This window comes from Schistocerca cancellata, unplaced genomic scaffold (assembly GCF_023864275.1).
Source record: "Schistocerca cancellata isolate TAMUIC-IGC-003103 unplaced genomic scaffold, iqSchCanc2.1 HiC_scaffold_458, whole genome shotgun sequence".
Taxonomy (NCBI): domain Eukaryota; kingdom Metazoa; phylum Arthropoda; class Insecta; order Orthoptera; family Acrididae; genus Schistocerca; species Schistocerca cancellata.
Genome location: NW_026046475.1, coordinates 1 through 14,236, shown reverse-complemented (window position 1 = coordinate 14,236; position 14,236 = coordinate 1). Strand labels below are relative to the sequence as shown.

Below are 14,236 nucleotides of genomic sequence, written 5' to 3'. Positions count from 1 at the left end.
CGTAGGTAGCGTGGCCGAGCGGTCTCAGGCGCTGGTTTCAGGCACAAGTCTCTTCGGAGGCGTGGGTTCGAATCCCACTGCTGCCAAACGTGTAATGTTTCCTGCATCGAAGTCACATGCACTCATTGCCCGCAAAGGAAACAGCACAACAAGGCGTGAGCGTCTGCTTCGTGAATTGTCGTAGAACAGTACGTGGTGCAACGGCAGGATTTGTAGGCGCCTTTTGCTCTCATCACTGCTGGCGTTCGTCTCCACGATATGCGTCCAGAGCATGCCGTTCTATAGCGTGCGAGAGTGGATTTTTTACAGTTGTCGTCAGTTAATCGTGGGTGGTTGCTGCGTTCGCTGGAGGAGCACTGGCGTTGTAATCCGGTGTAGTCTAGTGGCTAGGATACCTGGCTCTCACCCAGGAGGCCCGGGTTCGATTCCCGGTACCGGAAATGCGCGTTTTTGTTGCTCCTCTTATGCGACTTGTCTCGACTTTGCTCGACTGACGCTACGCTGACGCGTGCAGAAAGCCACGTTAAGTATGATTCGAGGCAACACCCGACGGCGAGAGAGATGCTGCGTCTGTCCACTTGTTATCGAGTCACATGTCTGTAGTCAAGAGGCTTGGAGGACTGCAAGACATTGCCACGGAGGTGAATGCAGCTAACCACTGTAGTTAGTGTCCCGACAGCGCAGGCACGTTCATCTGCTCGTATGCATGTGATGGAGACCGTGTCTGCCACTGCTGTGGCGTACACCTTGGCCTAGGCTTTGCTGTGTATCGACACTTGCATTCCAGCCAGCTGCTTTCGGGGGCGCCTCCGTGGCCGTGATCGTCTAGTGGTTAGGACATTGCGTTGTGGCCGCAATAACCCAGGTTCGAATCCTGGTCACGGCAATTTTGAAAGTTTTTCCTTGCTGCCGTTGCATTGACGATAGTGCACGAGTACTCGAAATCACAGTGCTTTCTTGGTTTTTCACTCGTGTTCCGCAGGCCGCAGTTTGTACTTGAGCTCACATATGTTTGTTACATGGAGCATTCTAGCTCCGCCTGACAGGTACAGCTACGATACTTTAGTGGTTACGGAAAGCCCAGGTTCGAAACCTGGTCACGGCACGAAAACGTCTCTTGATGCTGTCTCCTTAACTACGACAGCTACAGACAAGTGGCGTCGCTACCATATGGCGGGCACGGCATTTTCTTGTTGTGGGTGGCCTAAAGAGACGCTTCCAGTGGGAGAGCAGTGAAAATACATGGCACGGCGATTGCCAAGATACTTCCATTTCGAAGTGATCTTTGTAGTACAAAGGGAACGTTTTGCCGCCGCTCTTGCAAGGGTAACGTGGCCGAGCGGTCTAAGGCGCTGGTTTTAGGCACCAGTCTCTTCGGAGGCGTGGGTTCGAATCCCACCGTTGCCAATTTTGGCGTCTCATTTTTGTGCCGTTGCTGTGTGTTCTCGTGGAGTAGGACGCAGCTCATGTGACGCGCGTGTTGCGTAGGTAGCGTGGCCGAGCGGTCTCAGGCGCTGGTTTCAGGCACAAGTCTCTTCGGAGGCGTGGGTTCGAATCCCACTGCTGCCAAACGTGTAATGTTTCCTGCATCGAAGTCACATGCACTCATTGCCCGCAAAGGAAACAGCACAACAAGGCGTGAGCGTCTGCTTCGTGAATTGTCGTAGAACAGTACGTGGTGCAACGGCAGGATTTGTAGGCGCCTTTTGCTCTCATCACTGCTGGCGTTCGTCTCCACGATATGCGTCCAGAGCATGCCGTTCTATAGCGTGCGAGAGTGGATTTTTTACAGTTGTCGTCAGTTAATCGTGGGTGGTTGCTGCGTTCGCTGGAGGAGCACTGGCGTTGTAATCCGGTGTAGTCTAGTGGCTAGGATACCTGGCTCTCACCCAGGAGGCCCGGGTTCGATTCCCGGTACCGGAAATGCGCGTTTTTGTTGCTCCTCTTATGCGACTTGTCTCGACTTTGCTCGACTGACGCTACGCTGACGCGTGCAGAAAGCCACGTTAAGTATGATTCGAGGCAACACCCGACGGCGAGAGAGATGCTGCGTCTGTCCACTTGTTATCGAGTCACATGTCTGTAGTCAAGAGGCTTGGAGGACTGCAAGACATTGCCACGGAGGTGAATGCAGCTAACCACTGTAGTTAGTGTCCCGACAGCGCAGGCACGTTCATCTGCTCGTATGCATGTGATGGAGACCGTGTCTGCCACTGCTGTGGCGTACACCTTGGCCTAGGCTTTGCTGTGTATCGACACTTGCATTCCAGCCAGCTGCTTTCGGGGGCGCCTCCGTGGCCGTGATCGTCTAGTGGTTAGGACATTGCGTTGTGGCCGCAATAACCCAGGTTCGAATCCTGGTCACGGCAATTTTGAAAGTTTTTCCTTGCTGCCGTTGCATTGACGATAGTGCACGAGTACTCGAAATCACAGTGCTTTCTTGGTTTTTCACTCGTGTTCCGCAGGCCGCAGTTTGTACTTGAGCTCACATATGTTTGTTACATGGAGCATTCTAGCTCCGCCTGACAGGTACAGCTACGATACTTTAGTGGTTACGGAAAGCCCAGGTTCGAAACCTGGTCACGGCACGAAAACGTCTCTTGATGCTGTCTCCTTAACTACGACAGCTACAGACAAGTGGCGTCGCTACCATATGGCGGGCACGGCATTTTCTTGTTGTGGGTGGCCTAAAGAGACGCTTCCAGTGGGAGAGCAGTGAAAATACATGGCACGGCGATTGCCAAGATACTTCCATTTCGAAGTGATCTTTGTAGTACAAAGGGAACGTTTTGCCGCCGCTCTTGCAAGGGTAACGTGGCCGAGCGGTCTAAGGCGCTGGTTTTAGGCACCAGTCTCTTCGGAGGCGTGGGTTCGAATCCCACCATTGCCAATTTTGGCGTCTCATTTTTGTGCCGTTGCTGTGTGTTCTCGTGGAGTAGGACGCAGCTCATGTGACGCGCGTGTTGCGTAGGTAGCGTGGCCGAGCGGTCTCAGGCGCTGGTTTCAGGCACAAGTCTCTTCGGAGGCGTGGGTTCGAATCCCACTGCTGCCAAACGTGTAATGTTTCCTGCATCGAAGTCACATGCACTCATTGCCCGCAAAGGAAACAGCACAACAAGGCGTGAGCGTCTGCTTCGTGAATTGTCGTAGAACAGTACGTGGTGCAACGGCAGGATTTGTAGGCGCCTTTTGCTCTCATCACTGCTGGCGTTCGTCTCCACGATATGCGTCCAGAGCATGCCGTTCTATAGCGTGCGAGAGTGGATTTTTTACAGTTGTCGTCAGTTAATCGTGGGTGGTTGCTGCGTTCGCTGGAGGAGCACTGGCGTTGTAATCCGGTGTAGTCTAGTGGCTAGGATACCTGGCTCTCACCCAGGAGGCCCGGGTTCGATTCCCGGTACCGGAAATGCGCGTTTTTGTTGCTCCTCTTATGCGACTTGTCTCGACTTTGCTCGACTGACGCTACGCTGACGCGTGCAGAAAGCCACGTTAAGTATGATTCGAGGCAACACCCGACGGCGAGAGAGATGCTGCGTCTGTCCACTTGTTATCGAGTCACATGTCTGTAGTCAAGAGGCTTGGAGGACTGCAAGACATTGCCACGGAGGTGAATGCAGCTAACCACTGTAGTTAGTGTCCCGACAGCGCAGGCACGTTCATCTGCTCGTATGCATGTGATGGAGACCGTGTCTGCCACTGCTGTGGCGTACACCTTGGCCTAGGCTTTGCTGTGTATCGACACTTGCATTCCAGCCAGCTGCTTTCGGGGGCGCCTCCGTGGCCGTGATCGTCTAGTGGTTAGGACATTGCGTTGTGGCCGCAATAACCCAGGTTCGAATCCTGGTCACGGCAATTTTGAAAGTTTTTCCTTGCTGCCGTTGCATTGACGATAGTGCACGAGTACTCGAAATCACAGTGCTTTCTTGGTTTTTCACTCGTGTTCCGCAGGCCGCAGTTTGTACTTGAGCTCACATATGTTTGTTACATGGAGCATTCTAGCTCCGCCTGACAGGTACAGCTACGATACTTTAGTGGTTACGGAAAGCCCAGGTTCGAAACCTGGTCACGGCACGAAAACGTCTCTTGATGCTGTCTCCTTAACTACGACAGCTACAGACAAGTGGCGTCGCTACCATATGGCGGGCACGGCATTTTCTTGTTGTGGGTGGCCTAAAGAGACGCTTCCAGTGGGAGAGCAGTGAAAATACATGGCACGGCGATTGCCAAGATACTTCCATTTCGAAGTGATCTTTGTAGTACAAAGGGAACGTTTTGCCGCCGCTCTTGCAAGGGTAACGTGGCCGAGCGGTCTAAGGCGCTGGTTTTAGGCACCAGTCTCTTCGGAGGCGTGGGTTCGAATCCCACCATTGCCAATTTTGGCGTCTCATTTTTGTGCCGTTGCTGTGTGTTCTCGTGGAGTAGGACGCAGCTCATGTGACGCGCGTGTTGCGTAGGTAGCGTGGCCGAGCGGTCTCAGGCGCTGGTTTCAGGCACAAGTCTCTTCGGAGGCGTGGGTTCGAATCCCACTGCTGCCAAACGTGTAATGTTTCCTGCATCGAAGTCACATGCACTCATTGCCCGCAAAGGAAACAGCACAACAAGGCGTGAGCGTCTGCTTCGTGAATTGTCGTAGAACAGTACGTGGTGCAACGGCAGGATTTGTAGGCGCCTTTTGCTCTCATCACTGCTGGCGTTCGTCTCCACGATATGCGTCCAGAGCATGCCGTTCTATAGCGTGCGAGAGTGGATTTTTTACAGTTGTCGTCAGTTAATCGTGGGTGGTTGCTGCGTTCGCTGGAGGAGCACTGGCGTTGTAATCCGGTGTAGTCTAGTGGCTAGGATACCTGGCTCTCACCCAGGAGGCCCGGGTTCGATTCCCGGTACCGGAAATGCGCGTTTTTGTTGCTCCTCTTATGCGACTTGTCTCGACTTTGCTCGACTGACGCTACGCTGACGCGTGCAGAAAGCCACGTTAAGTATGATTCGAGGCAACACCCGACGGCGAGAGAGATGCTGCGTCTGTCCACTTGTTATCGAGTCACATGTCTGTAGTCAAGAGGCTTGGAGGACTGCAAGACATTGCCACGGAGGTGAATGCAGCTAACCACTGTAGTTAGTGTCCCGACAGCGCAGGCACGTTCATCTGCTCGTATGCATGTGATGGAGACCGTGTCTGCCACTGCTGTGGCGTACACCTTGGCCTAGGCTTTGCTGTGTATCGACACTTGCATTCCAGCCAGCTGCTTTCGGGGGCGCCTCCGTGGCCGTGATCGTCTAGTGGTTAGGACATTGCGTTGTGGCCGCAATAACCCAGGTTCGAATCCTGGTCACGGCAATTTTGAAAGTTTTTCCTTGCTGCCGTTGCATTGACGATAGTGCACGAGTACTCGAAATCACAGTGCTTTCTTGGTTTTTCACTCGTGTTCCGCAGGCCGCAGTTTGTACTTGAGCTCACATATGTTTGTTACATGGAGCATTCTAGCTCCGCCTGACAGGTACAGCTACGATACTTTAGTGGTTACGGAAAGCCCAGGTTCGAAACCTGGTCACGGCACGAAAACGTCTCTTGATGCTGTCTCCTTAACTACGACAGCTACAGACAAGTGGCGTCGCTACCATATGGCGGGCACGGCATTTTCTTGTTGTGGGTGGCCTAAAGAGACGCTTCCAGTGGGAGAGCAGTGAAAATACATGGCACGGCGATTGCCAAGATACTTCCATTTCGAAGTGATCTTTGTAGTACAAAGGGAACGTTTTGCCGCCGCTCTTGCAAGGGTAACGTGGCCGAGCGGTCTAAGGCGCTGGTTTTAGGCACCAGTCTCTTCGGAGGCGTGGGTTCGAATCCCACCATTGCCAATTTTGGCGTCTCATTTTTGTGCCGTTGCTGTGTGTTCTCGTGGAGTAGGACGCAGCTCATGTGACGCGCGTGTTGCGTAGGTAGCGTGGCCGAGCGGTCTCAGGCGCTGGTTTCAGGCACAAGTCTCTTCGGAGGCGTGGGTTCGAATCCCACTGCTGCCAAACGTGTAATGTTTCCTGCATCGAAGTCACATGCACTCATTGCCCGCAAAGGAAACAGCACAACAAGGCGTGAGCGTCTGCTTCGTGAATTGTCGTAGAACAGTACGTGGTGCAACGGCAGGATTTGTAGGCGCCTTTTGCTCTCATCACTGCTGGCGTTCGTCTCCACGATATGCGTCCAGAGCATGCCGTTCTATAGCGTGCGAGAGTGGATTTTTTACAGTTGTCGTCAGTTAATCGTGGGTGGTTGCTGCGTTCGCTGGAGGAGCACTGGCGTTGTAATCCGGTGTAGTCTAGTGGCTAGGATACCTGGCTCTCACCCAGGAGGCCCGGGTTCGATTCCCGGTACCGGAAATGCGCGTTTTTGTTGCTCCTCTTATGCGACTTGTCTCGACTTTGCTCGACTGACGCTACGCTGACGCGTGCAGAAAGCCACGTTAAGTATGATTCGAGGCAACACCCGACGGCGAGAGAGATGCTGCGTCTGTCCACTTGTTATCGAGTCACATGTCTGTAGTCAAGAGGCTTGGAGGACTGCAAGACATTGCCACGGAGGTGAATGCAGCTAACCACTGTAGTTAGTGTCCCGACAGCGCAGGCACGTTCATCTGCTCGTATGCATGTGATGGAGACCGTGTCTGCCACTGCTGTGGCGTACACCTTGGCCTAGGCTTTGCTGTGTATCGACACTTGCATTCCAGCCAGCTGCTTTCGGGGGCGCCTCCGTGGCCGTGATCGTCTAGTGGTTAGGACATTGCGTTGTGGCCGCAATAACCCAGGTTCGAATCCTGGTCACGGCAATTTTGAAAGTTTTTCCTTGCTGCCGTTGCATTGACGATAGTGCACGAGTACTCGAAATCACAGTGCTTTCTTGGTTTTTCACTCGTGTTCCGCAGGCCGCAGTTTGTACTTGAGCTCACATATGTTTGTTACATGGAGCATTCTAGCTCCGCCTGACAGGTACAGCTACGATACTTTAGTGGTTACGGAAAGCCCAGGTTCGAAACCTGGTCACGGCACGAAAACGTCTCTTGATGCTGTCTCCTTAACTACGACAGCTACAGACAAGTGGCGTCGCTACCATATGGCGGGCACGGCATTTTCTTGTTGTGGGTGGCCTAAAGAGACGCTTCCAGTGGGAGAGCAGTGAAAATACATGGCACGGCGATTGCCAAGATACTTCCATTTCGAAGTGATCTTTGTAGTACAAAGGGAACGTTTTGCCGCCGCTCTTGCAAGGGTAACGTGGCCGAGCGGTCTAAGGCGCTGGTTTTAGGCACCAGTCTCTTCGGAGGCGTGGGTTCGAATCCCACCATTGCCAATTTTGGCGTCTCATTTTTGTGCCGTTGCTGTGTGTTCTCGTGGAGTAGGACGCAGCTCATGTGACGCGCGTGTTGCGTAGGTAGCGTGGCCGAGCGGTCTCAGGCGCTGGTTTCAGGCACAAGTCTCTTCGGAGGCGTGGGTTCGAATCCCACTGCTGCCAAACGTGTAATGTTTCCTGCATCGAAGTCACATGCACTCATTGCCCGCAAAGGAAACAGCACAACAAGGCGTGAGCGTCTGCTTCGTGAATTGTCGTAGAACAGTACGTGGTGCAACGGCAGGATTTGTAGGCGCCTTTTGCTCTCATCACTGCTGGCGTTCGTCTCCACGATATGCGTCCAGAGCATGCCGTTCTATAGCGTGCGAGAGTGGATTTTTTACAGTTGTCGTCAGTTAATCGTGGGTGGTTGCTGCGTTCGCTGGAGGAGCACTGGCGTTGTAATCCGGTGTAGTCTAGTGGCTAGGATACCTGGCTCTCACCCAGGAGGCCCGGGTTCGATTCCCGGTACCGGAAATGCGCGTTTTTGTTGCTCCTCTTATGCGACTTGTCTCGACTTTGCTCGACTGACGCTACGCTGACGCGTGCAGAAAGCCACGTTAAGTATGATTCGAGGCAACACCCGACGGCGAGAGAGATGCTGCGTCTGTCCACTTGTTATCGAGTCACATGTCTGTAGTCAAGAGGCTTGGAGGACTGCAAGACATTGCCACGGAGGTGAATGCAGCTAACCACTGTAGTTAGTGTCCCGACAGCGCAGGCACGTTCATCTGCTCGTATGCATGTGATGGAGACCGTGTCTGCCACTGCTGTGGCGTACACCTTGGCCTAGGCTTTGCTGTGTATCGACACTTGCATTCCAGCCAGCTGCTTTCGGGGGCGCCTCCGTGGCCGTGATCGTCTAGTGGTTAGGACATTGCGTTGTGGCCGCAATAACCCAGGTTCGAATCCTGGTCACGGCAATTTTGAAAGTTTTTCCTTGCTGCCGTTGCATTGACGATAGTGCACGAGTACTCGAAATCACAGTGCTTTCTTGGTTTTTCACTCGTGTTCCGCAGGCCGCAGTTTGTACTTGAGCTCACATATGTTTGTTACATGGAGCATTCTAGCTCCGCCTGACAGGTACAGCTACGATACTTTAGTGGTTACGGAAAGCCCAGGTTCGAAACCTGGTCACGGCACGAAAACGTCTCTTGATGCTGTCTCCTTAACTACGACAGCTACAGACAAGTGGCGTCGCTACCATATGGCGGGCACGGCATTTTCTTGTTGTGGGTGGCCTAAAGAGACGCTTCCAGTGGAGAGAGCAGTGAAAATACATGGCACGGCGATTGCCAAGATACTTCCATTTCGAAGTGATCTTTGTAGTACAAAGGGAACGTTTTGCCGCCGCTCTTGCAAGGGTAACGTGGCCGAGCGGTCTAAGGCGCTGGTTTTAGGCACCAGTCTCTTCGGAGGCGTGGGTTCGAATCCCACCATTGCCAATTTTGGCGTCTCATTTTTGTGCCGTTGCTGTGTGTTCTCGTGGAGTAGGACGCAGCTCATGTGACGCGCGTGTTGCGTAGGTAGCGTGGCCGAGCGGTCTCAGGCGCTGGTTTCAGGCACAAGTCTCTTCGGAGGCGTGGGTTCGAATCCCACTGCTGCCAAACGTGTAATGTTTCCTGCATCGAAGTCACATGCACTCATTGCCCGCAAAGGAAACAGCACAACAAGGCGTGAGCGTCTGCTTCGTGAATTGTCGTAGAACAGTACGTGGTGCAACGGCAGGATTTGTAGGCGCCTTTTGCTCTCATCACTGCTGGCGTTCGTCTCCACGATATGCGTCCAGAGCATGCCGTTCTATAGCGTGCGAGAGTGGATTTTTTACAGTTGTCGTCAGTTAATCGTGGGTGGGTTGCTGCGTTCGCTGGAGGAGCACTGGCGTTGTAATCCGGTGTAGTCTAGTGGCTAGGATACCTGGCTCTCACCCAGGAGGCCCGGGTTCGATTCCCGGTACCGGAAATGCGCGTTTTTGTTGCTCCTCTTATGCGACTTGTCTCGACTTTGCTCGACTGACGCTACGCTGACGCGTGCAGAAAGCCACGTTAAGTATGATTCGAGGCAACACCCGACGGCGAGAGAGATGCTGCGTCTGTCCACTTGTTATCGAGTCACATGTCTGTAGTCAAGAGGCTTGGAGGACTGCAAGACATTGCCACGGAGGTGAATGCAGCTAACCACTGTAGTTAGTGTCCCGACAGCGCAGGCACGTTCATCTGCTCGTATGCATGTGATGGAGACCGTGTCTGCCAACTGCTGTGGCGTACACCTTGGCCTAGGCTTTGCTGTGTATCGACACTTGCATTCCAGCCAGCTGCTTTCGGGGGCGCCTCCGTGGCCGTGATCGTCTAGTGGTTAGGACATTGCGTTGTGGCCGCAATAACCCCAGGTTCGAATCCTGGTCACCGGCAATTTTGAAAGTTTTTCCTTGCTGCCGTTGCATTGACGATAGTGCACGAGTACTCGAAATCACAGTGCTTTCTTGGTTTTTCACTCGTGTTCCGCAGGCCGCAGTTTTGTACTTGAGCTCACATATGTTTGTTACATGGAGCATTCTAGCTCCGCCTGACAGGTACAGCTACGATACTTTAGTGGTTACGGAAAGCCCAGGTTCGAAACCTGGTCACGGCACGAAAACGTCTCTTGATGCTGTCTCCTTAACTACGACAGCTACAGACAAGTGGCGTCGCTACCATATGGCGGGCACGGCATTTTCTTGTTGTGGGTGGCCTAAAGAGACGCTTCCAGTGGGAGAGCAGTGAAAATACATGGCACGGCGATTGCCAAGATACTTCCATTTCGAAGTGATCTTTGTAGTACAAAGGGAACGTTTTGCCGCCGCTCTTGCAAGGGTAACGTGGCCGAGCGGTCTAAGGCGCTGGTTTTAGGCACCAGTCTCTTCGGAGGCGTGGGTTCGAATCCCACCATTGCCAATTTTGGCGTCTCATTTTTGTGCCGTTGCTGTGTGTTCTCGTGGAGTAGGACGCAGCTCATGTGACGCGCGTGTTGCGTAGGTAGCGTGGCCGAGCGGTCTCAGGCGCTGGTTTCAGGCACAAGTCTCTTCGGAGGCGTGGGTTCGAATCCCACTGCTGCCAAACGTGTAATGTTTCCTGCATCGAAGTCACATGCACTCATTGCCCGCAAAGGAAACAGCACAACAAGGCGTGAGCGTCTGCTTCGTGAATTGTCGTAGAACAGTACGTGGTGCAACGGCAGGATTTGTAGGCGCCTTTTGCTCTCATCACTGCTGGCGTTCGTCTCCACGATATGCGTCCAGAGCATGCCGTTCTATAGCGTGCGAGAGTGGATTTTTTACAGTTGTCGTCAGTTAATCGTGGGTGGTTGCTGCGTTCGCTGGAGGAGCACTGGCGTTGTAATCCGGTGTAGTCTAGTGGCTAGGATACCTGGCTCTCACCCAGGAGGCCCGGGTTCGATTCCCGGTACCGGAAATGCGCGTTTTTGTTGCTCCTCTTATGCGACTTGTCTCGACTTTGCTCGACTGACGCTACGCTGACGCGTGCAGAAAGCCACGTTAAGTATGATTCGAGGCAACACCCGACGGCGAGAGAGATGCTGCGTCTGTCCACTTGTTATCGAGTCACATGTCTGTAGTCAAGAGGCTTGGAGGACTGCAAGACATTGCCACGGAGGTGAATGCAGCTAACCACTGTAGTTAGTGTCCCGACAGCGCAGGCACGTTCATCTGCTCGTATGCATGTGATGGAGACCGTGTCTGCCACTGCTGTGGCGTACACCTTGGCCTAGGCTTTGCTGTGTATCGACACTTGCATTCCAGCCAGCTGCTTTCGGGGGCGCCTCCGTGGCCGTGATCGTCTAGTGGTTAGGACATTGCGTTGTGGCCGCAATAACCCAGGTTCGAATCCTGGTCCTACGGCAATTTTGAAAGTTTTTCCTTGCTGCCGTTGCATTGACGATAGTGCACGAGTACTCGAAATCACAGTGCTTTCTTGGTTTTTCACTCGTGTTCCGCAGGCCGCAGTTTGTACTTGAGCTCACATATGTTGTTACATGGAGCATTCTAGCTCCGCCTGACAGGTACAGCTACGATACTTTAGTGGTTACGGAAAGCCCAGGTTCGAAACCTGGTCACGGCACGAAAACGTCTCTTGATGCTGTCTCCTTAACTACGACAGCTACAGACAAGTGGCGTCGCTACCATATGGCGGGCACGGCATTTTCTTGTTGTGGGTGGCCTAATGAGACGCTTCCAGTGGGAGAGCAGTGAAAATACATGGCACGGGCGATTGCCAAGATACTTCCATTTCGAAGTGATCTTTGTAGTACAAAGGGAACGTTTTGCCGCCGCTCTTGCAAGGGTAACGTGGCCGAGCGGTCTAAGGCGCTGGTTTTAGGCACCAGTCTCTTCGGAGGCGTGGGTTCGAATCCCACCGTTGCCAATTTTGGCGTCTCATTTTTGTGCCGTTGCTGTGTGTTCTCGTGAGTAGGACGCAGCTCATGTGACGCGCGTGTTGCGTAGGTAGCGTGGCCGAGCGGTCTCAGGCGCTGGTTTCAGGCACAAGTCTCTTCGGAGGCGTGGGTTCGAATCCCACTGCTGCCAAACGTGTAATGTTTCCTGCATCGAAGTCCACATGCACTCATTGCCCGCAAAGGAAACAGCACAACAAGGCGTGAGCGTCTGCCTTCGTGAATTGTCGTAGAACAGTACGTGGTGCAACGGCAGGATTTGTAGGCGCCTTTTGCTCTCATCACTGCTGGCGTTCGTCTCCACGATATGCCGTCCAGAGCATGCCGTTCTATAGCGTGCGAGAGTGGATTTTTTACAGTTGTCGTCAGTTAATCGTGGGTGGTTGCTGCGTTCGCTTGGAGGAGCACTGGCGTTGTAATCCGGTGTAGTCTAGTGGCTAGGATACCTGGCTCTCACCCAGGAGGCCCGGGGTTCGATTCCCGGTACCGGAAATGCGCGTTTTTGTTGCTCCTCTTATGCGACTTGTCTCGACTTTGCTCGACTCTGACGCTAACGCTGACGCGTGCAGAAAGCCACGTTAAGTATGATTCGGAGGCAACACCCGACGGCGAGAGAGATGCTGCGTCTGTCCACTTGTTATCGAGTCACATGTCTGTAGTCAAGAGGCTTGGAGGACTGCAAGACATTGCCACGGAGGTGAATGCAGCTAACCACTGTAGTTAGTGTCCCGACAGCGCAGGCACGTTCATCTGCTCGTATGCATGTGATGGAGACCGTGTCTGCCACTGCTGTGGCGTACACCTTGGCCTAGGCTTTGCTGTGTATCGACACTTGCATTCCAGCCAGCTGCTTTCGGGGGCGCCTCCGTGGCCGTGATCGTCTAGTGGTTAGGACATTGCGTTGTGGCCGCAATAACCCAGGTTCGAATCCTGGTCACGGCAATTTTGAAAGTTTTTCTTGCTGCCGTTGCATTGACGATAGTGCACGAGTACTCGAAATCACAGTGCTTTCTTGGTTTTTCACTCGTGTTCCGCAGGCCGCAGTTTGTACTTGAGCTCACATATGTTTGTTACATGGGAGCATTCTAGCTCCGCCTGACAGGTACAGCTACGATACTTTAGTGGTTACGGAAAGCCCAGGTTCGAAACTGGTCACGGCACGAAAACGTCTCTTGATGCTGTCTCCTTAACTACGACAGCTACAGACCAAGTGGCGTCGCTACCATATGGCGGGCACGGCATTTTCTTGTTGTGGGTGGCCTAAAGAGACGCTTCCAGTGGGAGAGCAGTGAAAATACATTGGCACGGCGATTGCCAAGATACTTCCATTTCGAAGTGATCTTTGTAGTACAAAGGGAACGTTTTGCCGCCGCTCTTGCAAGGGTAACGTGGCCGAGCGGTCTAAGGCGCTGGTTTTAGGCACCCAGTCTCTTCGGAGGCGTGGGTTCGAATCCCACCATTGCCAATTTTGGCGTCTCATTTTTGTGCCGTTGCTGTGTGTTCTCGTGGAGTAGGACGCAGCTCATGTGACGCGCGTGTTGCGTAGGTAGCGTGGCCGAGCGGTCTCAGGCGCTGGTTTCAGGCACAAGTCTCTTCGGAGGCGTGGGTTCGAATCCCACTGCTGCCAAACGTGTAATGTTTCCTGCATCGAAGTCACATGCACTCATTGCCCGCAAAGGAAACAGCACAACAAGGCGTGAGCGTCTGCTTCGTGAATTGTCGTAGAACAGTACGTGGTGCAACGGCAGGATTTGTAGGCGCCTTTTGCTCTCATCACTGCTGGCGTTCGTCTCCACGATATGCGTCCAGAGCATGCCGTTCTATAGCGTGCGAGAGTGGATTTTTTACAGTTGTCGTCAGTTAATCGTGGGTGGTTGCTGCGTTCGCTGGAGGAGCACTGGCGTTGTAATCCGGTGTAGTCTAGTGGCTAGGATACCTGGCTCTCACCCAGGAGGCCCGGGTCGATTCCCGGTACCGGAAAATGCGCGTTTTTGTTGCTCCTCTTATGCGACTTGTCTCGACTTTGCTCGACTGACGACTACGCTGACGCGTGCAGAAAAGCCACGTTAAGTATGATTCGAGGCAACACCCGACGGCGAGAGAGATGCTGCGTCTGTCCACTTGTTATCGAGTCACATGTCTGTAGTCAAGAGGCTTGGAGGACTGCAAGACATTGCCCACGGAGGTGAATGCAGCTAACCACTGTAGTTAGTGTCCCGACAGCGCAGGCACGTTCATCTGCTCGTATGCATGTGATGGAGACCGTGTCTGCCACTGCTGTGGCGTACACCTTGGCCTAGGCTTTGCTGTGTATCGACACTTGCCATTCCAGCCAGCTGCTTTCGGGGGCGCCTCCGTGGCCGTGATCGTCTAGTGGTTAGGACATTGCGTTGTGGCCGCAATAACCCAGGT

The 14,236-nt window shown here is 53.4% G+C and overlaps 28 non-coding genes across 28 annotated transcripts; all 28 read left to right on the top strand.

Moving 5' to 3' along the window:
• Positions 1-368: 368 nt before the first annotated feature.
• On the top strand, positions 369-440 carry Trnae-cuc (transfer RNA glutamic acid (anticodon CUC)). The gene has a single exon. It is a non-coding gene; the product is annotated as a tRNA-Glu (tRNA).
• A 374-nt stretch (positions 441-814) lies between these two features.
• On the top strand, positions 815-886 carry Trnah-gug (transfer RNA histidin (anticodon GUG)). Its single transcript has one exon. It is a non-coding gene; the product is annotated as a tRNA-His (tRNA).
• Positions 887-1,325: 439 nt separating this feature from the next.
• Trnal-uag (transfer RNA leucine (anticodon UAG)) lies at positions 1,326-1,407 on the top strand. Its single transcript has one exon. It is a non-coding gene; the product is annotated as a tRNA-Leu (tRNA).
• A 444-nt stretch (positions 1,408-1,851) lies between these two features.
• On the top strand, positions 1,852-1,923 carry Trnae-cuc (transfer RNA glutamic acid (anticodon CUC)). The gene has a single exon. It is a non-coding gene; the product is annotated as a tRNA-Glu (tRNA).
• A 374-nt stretch (positions 1,924-2,297) lies between these two features.
• Positions 2,298-2,369, top strand: Trnah-gug (transfer RNA histidin (anticodon GUG)). The gene has a single exon. It is a non-coding gene; the product is annotated as a tRNA-His (tRNA).
• A 439-nt stretch (positions 2,370-2,808) lies between these two features.
• On the top strand, positions 2,809-2,890 carry Trnal-uag (transfer RNA leucine (anticodon UAG)). Its single transcript has one exon. It is a non-coding gene; the product is annotated as a tRNA-Leu (tRNA).
• A 444-nt stretch (positions 2,891-3,334) lies between these two features.
• Trnae-cuc (transfer RNA glutamic acid (anticodon CUC)) lies at positions 3,335-3,406 on the top strand. Its single transcript has one exon. It is a non-coding gene; the product is annotated as a tRNA-Glu (tRNA).
• Positions 3,407-3,780: 374 nt separating this feature from the next.
• Positions 3,781-3,852, top strand: Trnah-gug (transfer RNA histidin (anticodon GUG)). The gene has a single exon. It is a non-coding gene; the product is annotated as a tRNA-His (tRNA).
• A 439-nt stretch (positions 3,853-4,291) lies between these two features.
• Positions 4,292-4,373, top strand: Trnal-uag (transfer RNA leucine (anticodon UAG)). The gene has a single exon. It is a non-coding gene; the product is annotated as a tRNA-Leu (tRNA).
• A 444-nt stretch (positions 4,374-4,817) lies between these two features.
• Trnae-cuc (transfer RNA glutamic acid (anticodon CUC)) lies at positions 4,818-4,889 on the top strand. The gene has a single exon. It is a non-coding gene; the product is annotated as a tRNA-Glu (tRNA).
• Positions 4,890-5,263: 374 nt separating this feature from the next.
• On the top strand, positions 5,264-5,335 carry Trnah-gug (transfer RNA histidin (anticodon GUG)). The gene has a single exon. It is a non-coding gene; the product is annotated as a tRNA-His (tRNA).
• Positions 5,336-5,774: 439 nt separating this feature from the next.
• On the top strand, positions 5,775-5,856 carry Trnal-uag (transfer RNA leucine (anticodon UAG)). Its single transcript has one exon. It is a non-coding gene; the product is annotated as a tRNA-Leu (tRNA).
• A 444-nt stretch (positions 5,857-6,300) lies between these two features.
• On the top strand, positions 6,301-6,372 carry Trnae-cuc (transfer RNA glutamic acid (anticodon CUC)). The gene has a single exon. It is a non-coding gene; the product is annotated as a tRNA-Glu (tRNA).
• Positions 6,373-6,746: 374 nt separating this feature from the next.
• On the top strand, positions 6,747-6,818 carry Trnah-gug (transfer RNA histidin (anticodon GUG)). The gene has a single exon. It is a non-coding gene; the product is annotated as a tRNA-His (tRNA).
• Positions 6,819-7,257: 439 nt separating this feature from the next.
• On the top strand, positions 7,258-7,339 carry Trnal-uag (transfer RNA leucine (anticodon UAG)). The gene has a single exon. It is a non-coding gene; the product is annotated as a tRNA-Leu (tRNA).
• Positions 7,340-7,783: 444 nt separating this feature from the next.
• Positions 7,784-7,855, top strand: Trnae-cuc (transfer RNA glutamic acid (anticodon CUC)). Its single transcript has one exon. It is a non-coding gene; the product is annotated as a tRNA-Glu (tRNA).
• Positions 7,856-8,229: 374 nt separating this feature from the next.
• On the top strand, positions 8,230-8,301 carry Trnah-gug (transfer RNA histidin (anticodon GUG)). Its single transcript has one exon. It is a non-coding gene; the product is annotated as a tRNA-His (tRNA).
• A 440-nt stretch (positions 8,302-8,741) lies between these two features.
• Positions 8,742-8,823, top strand: Trnal-uag (transfer RNA leucine (anticodon UAG)). The gene has a single exon. It is a non-coding gene; the product is annotated as a tRNA-Leu (tRNA).
• A 445-nt stretch (positions 8,824-9,268) lies between these two features.
• On the top strand, positions 9,269-9,340 carry Trnae-cuc (transfer RNA glutamic acid (anticodon CUC)). The gene has a single exon. It is a non-coding gene; the product is annotated as a tRNA-Glu (tRNA).
• A 375-nt stretch (positions 9,341-9,715) lies between these two features.
• Trnah-gug (transfer RNA histidin (anticodon GUG)) lies at positions 9,716-9,789 on the top strand. The gene has a single exon. It is a non-coding gene; the product is annotated as a tRNA-His (tRNA).
• Positions 9,790-10,229: 440 nt separating this feature from the next.
• On the top strand, positions 10,230-10,311 carry Trnal-uag (transfer RNA leucine (anticodon UAG)). Its single transcript has one exon. It is a non-coding gene; the product is annotated as a tRNA-Leu (tRNA).
• A 444-nt stretch (positions 10,312-10,755) lies between these two features.
• On the top strand, positions 10,756-10,827 carry Trnae-cuc (transfer RNA glutamic acid (anticodon CUC)). The gene has a single exon. It is a non-coding gene; the product is annotated as a tRNA-Glu (tRNA).
• A 374-nt stretch (positions 10,828-11,201) lies between these two features.
• Positions 11,202-11,275, top strand: Trnah-gug (transfer RNA histidin (anticodon GUG)). The gene has a single exon. It is a non-coding gene; the product is annotated as a tRNA-His (tRNA).
• A 439-nt stretch (positions 11,276-11,714) lies between these two features.
• Trnal-uag (transfer RNA leucine (anticodon UAG)) lies at positions 11,715-11,796 on the top strand. The gene has a single exon. It is a non-coding gene; the product is annotated as a tRNA-Leu (tRNA).
• Positions 11,797-12,243: 447 nt separating this feature from the next.
• Positions 12,244-12,316, top strand: Trnae-cuc (transfer RNA glutamic acid (anticodon CUC)). The gene has a single exon. It is a non-coding gene; the product is annotated as a tRNA-Glu (tRNA).
• A 378-nt stretch (positions 12,317-12,694) lies between these two features.
• Trnah-gug (transfer RNA histidin (anticodon GUG)) lies at positions 12,695-12,766 on the top strand. Its single transcript has one exon. It is a non-coding gene; the product is annotated as a tRNA-His (tRNA).
• Positions 12,767-13,206: 440 nt separating this feature from the next.
• On the top strand, positions 13,207-13,289 carry Trnal-uag (transfer RNA leucine (anticodon UAG)). Its single transcript has one exon. It is a non-coding gene; the product is annotated as a tRNA-Leu (tRNA).
• Positions 13,290-13,733: 444 nt separating this feature from the next.
• Trnae-cuc (transfer RNA glutamic acid (anticodon CUC)) lies at positions 13,734-13,804 on the top strand. Its single transcript has one exon. It is a non-coding gene; the product is annotated as a tRNA-Glu (tRNA).
• The last annotated feature ends 432 nt before the right edge of the window (positions 13,805-14,236 follow it).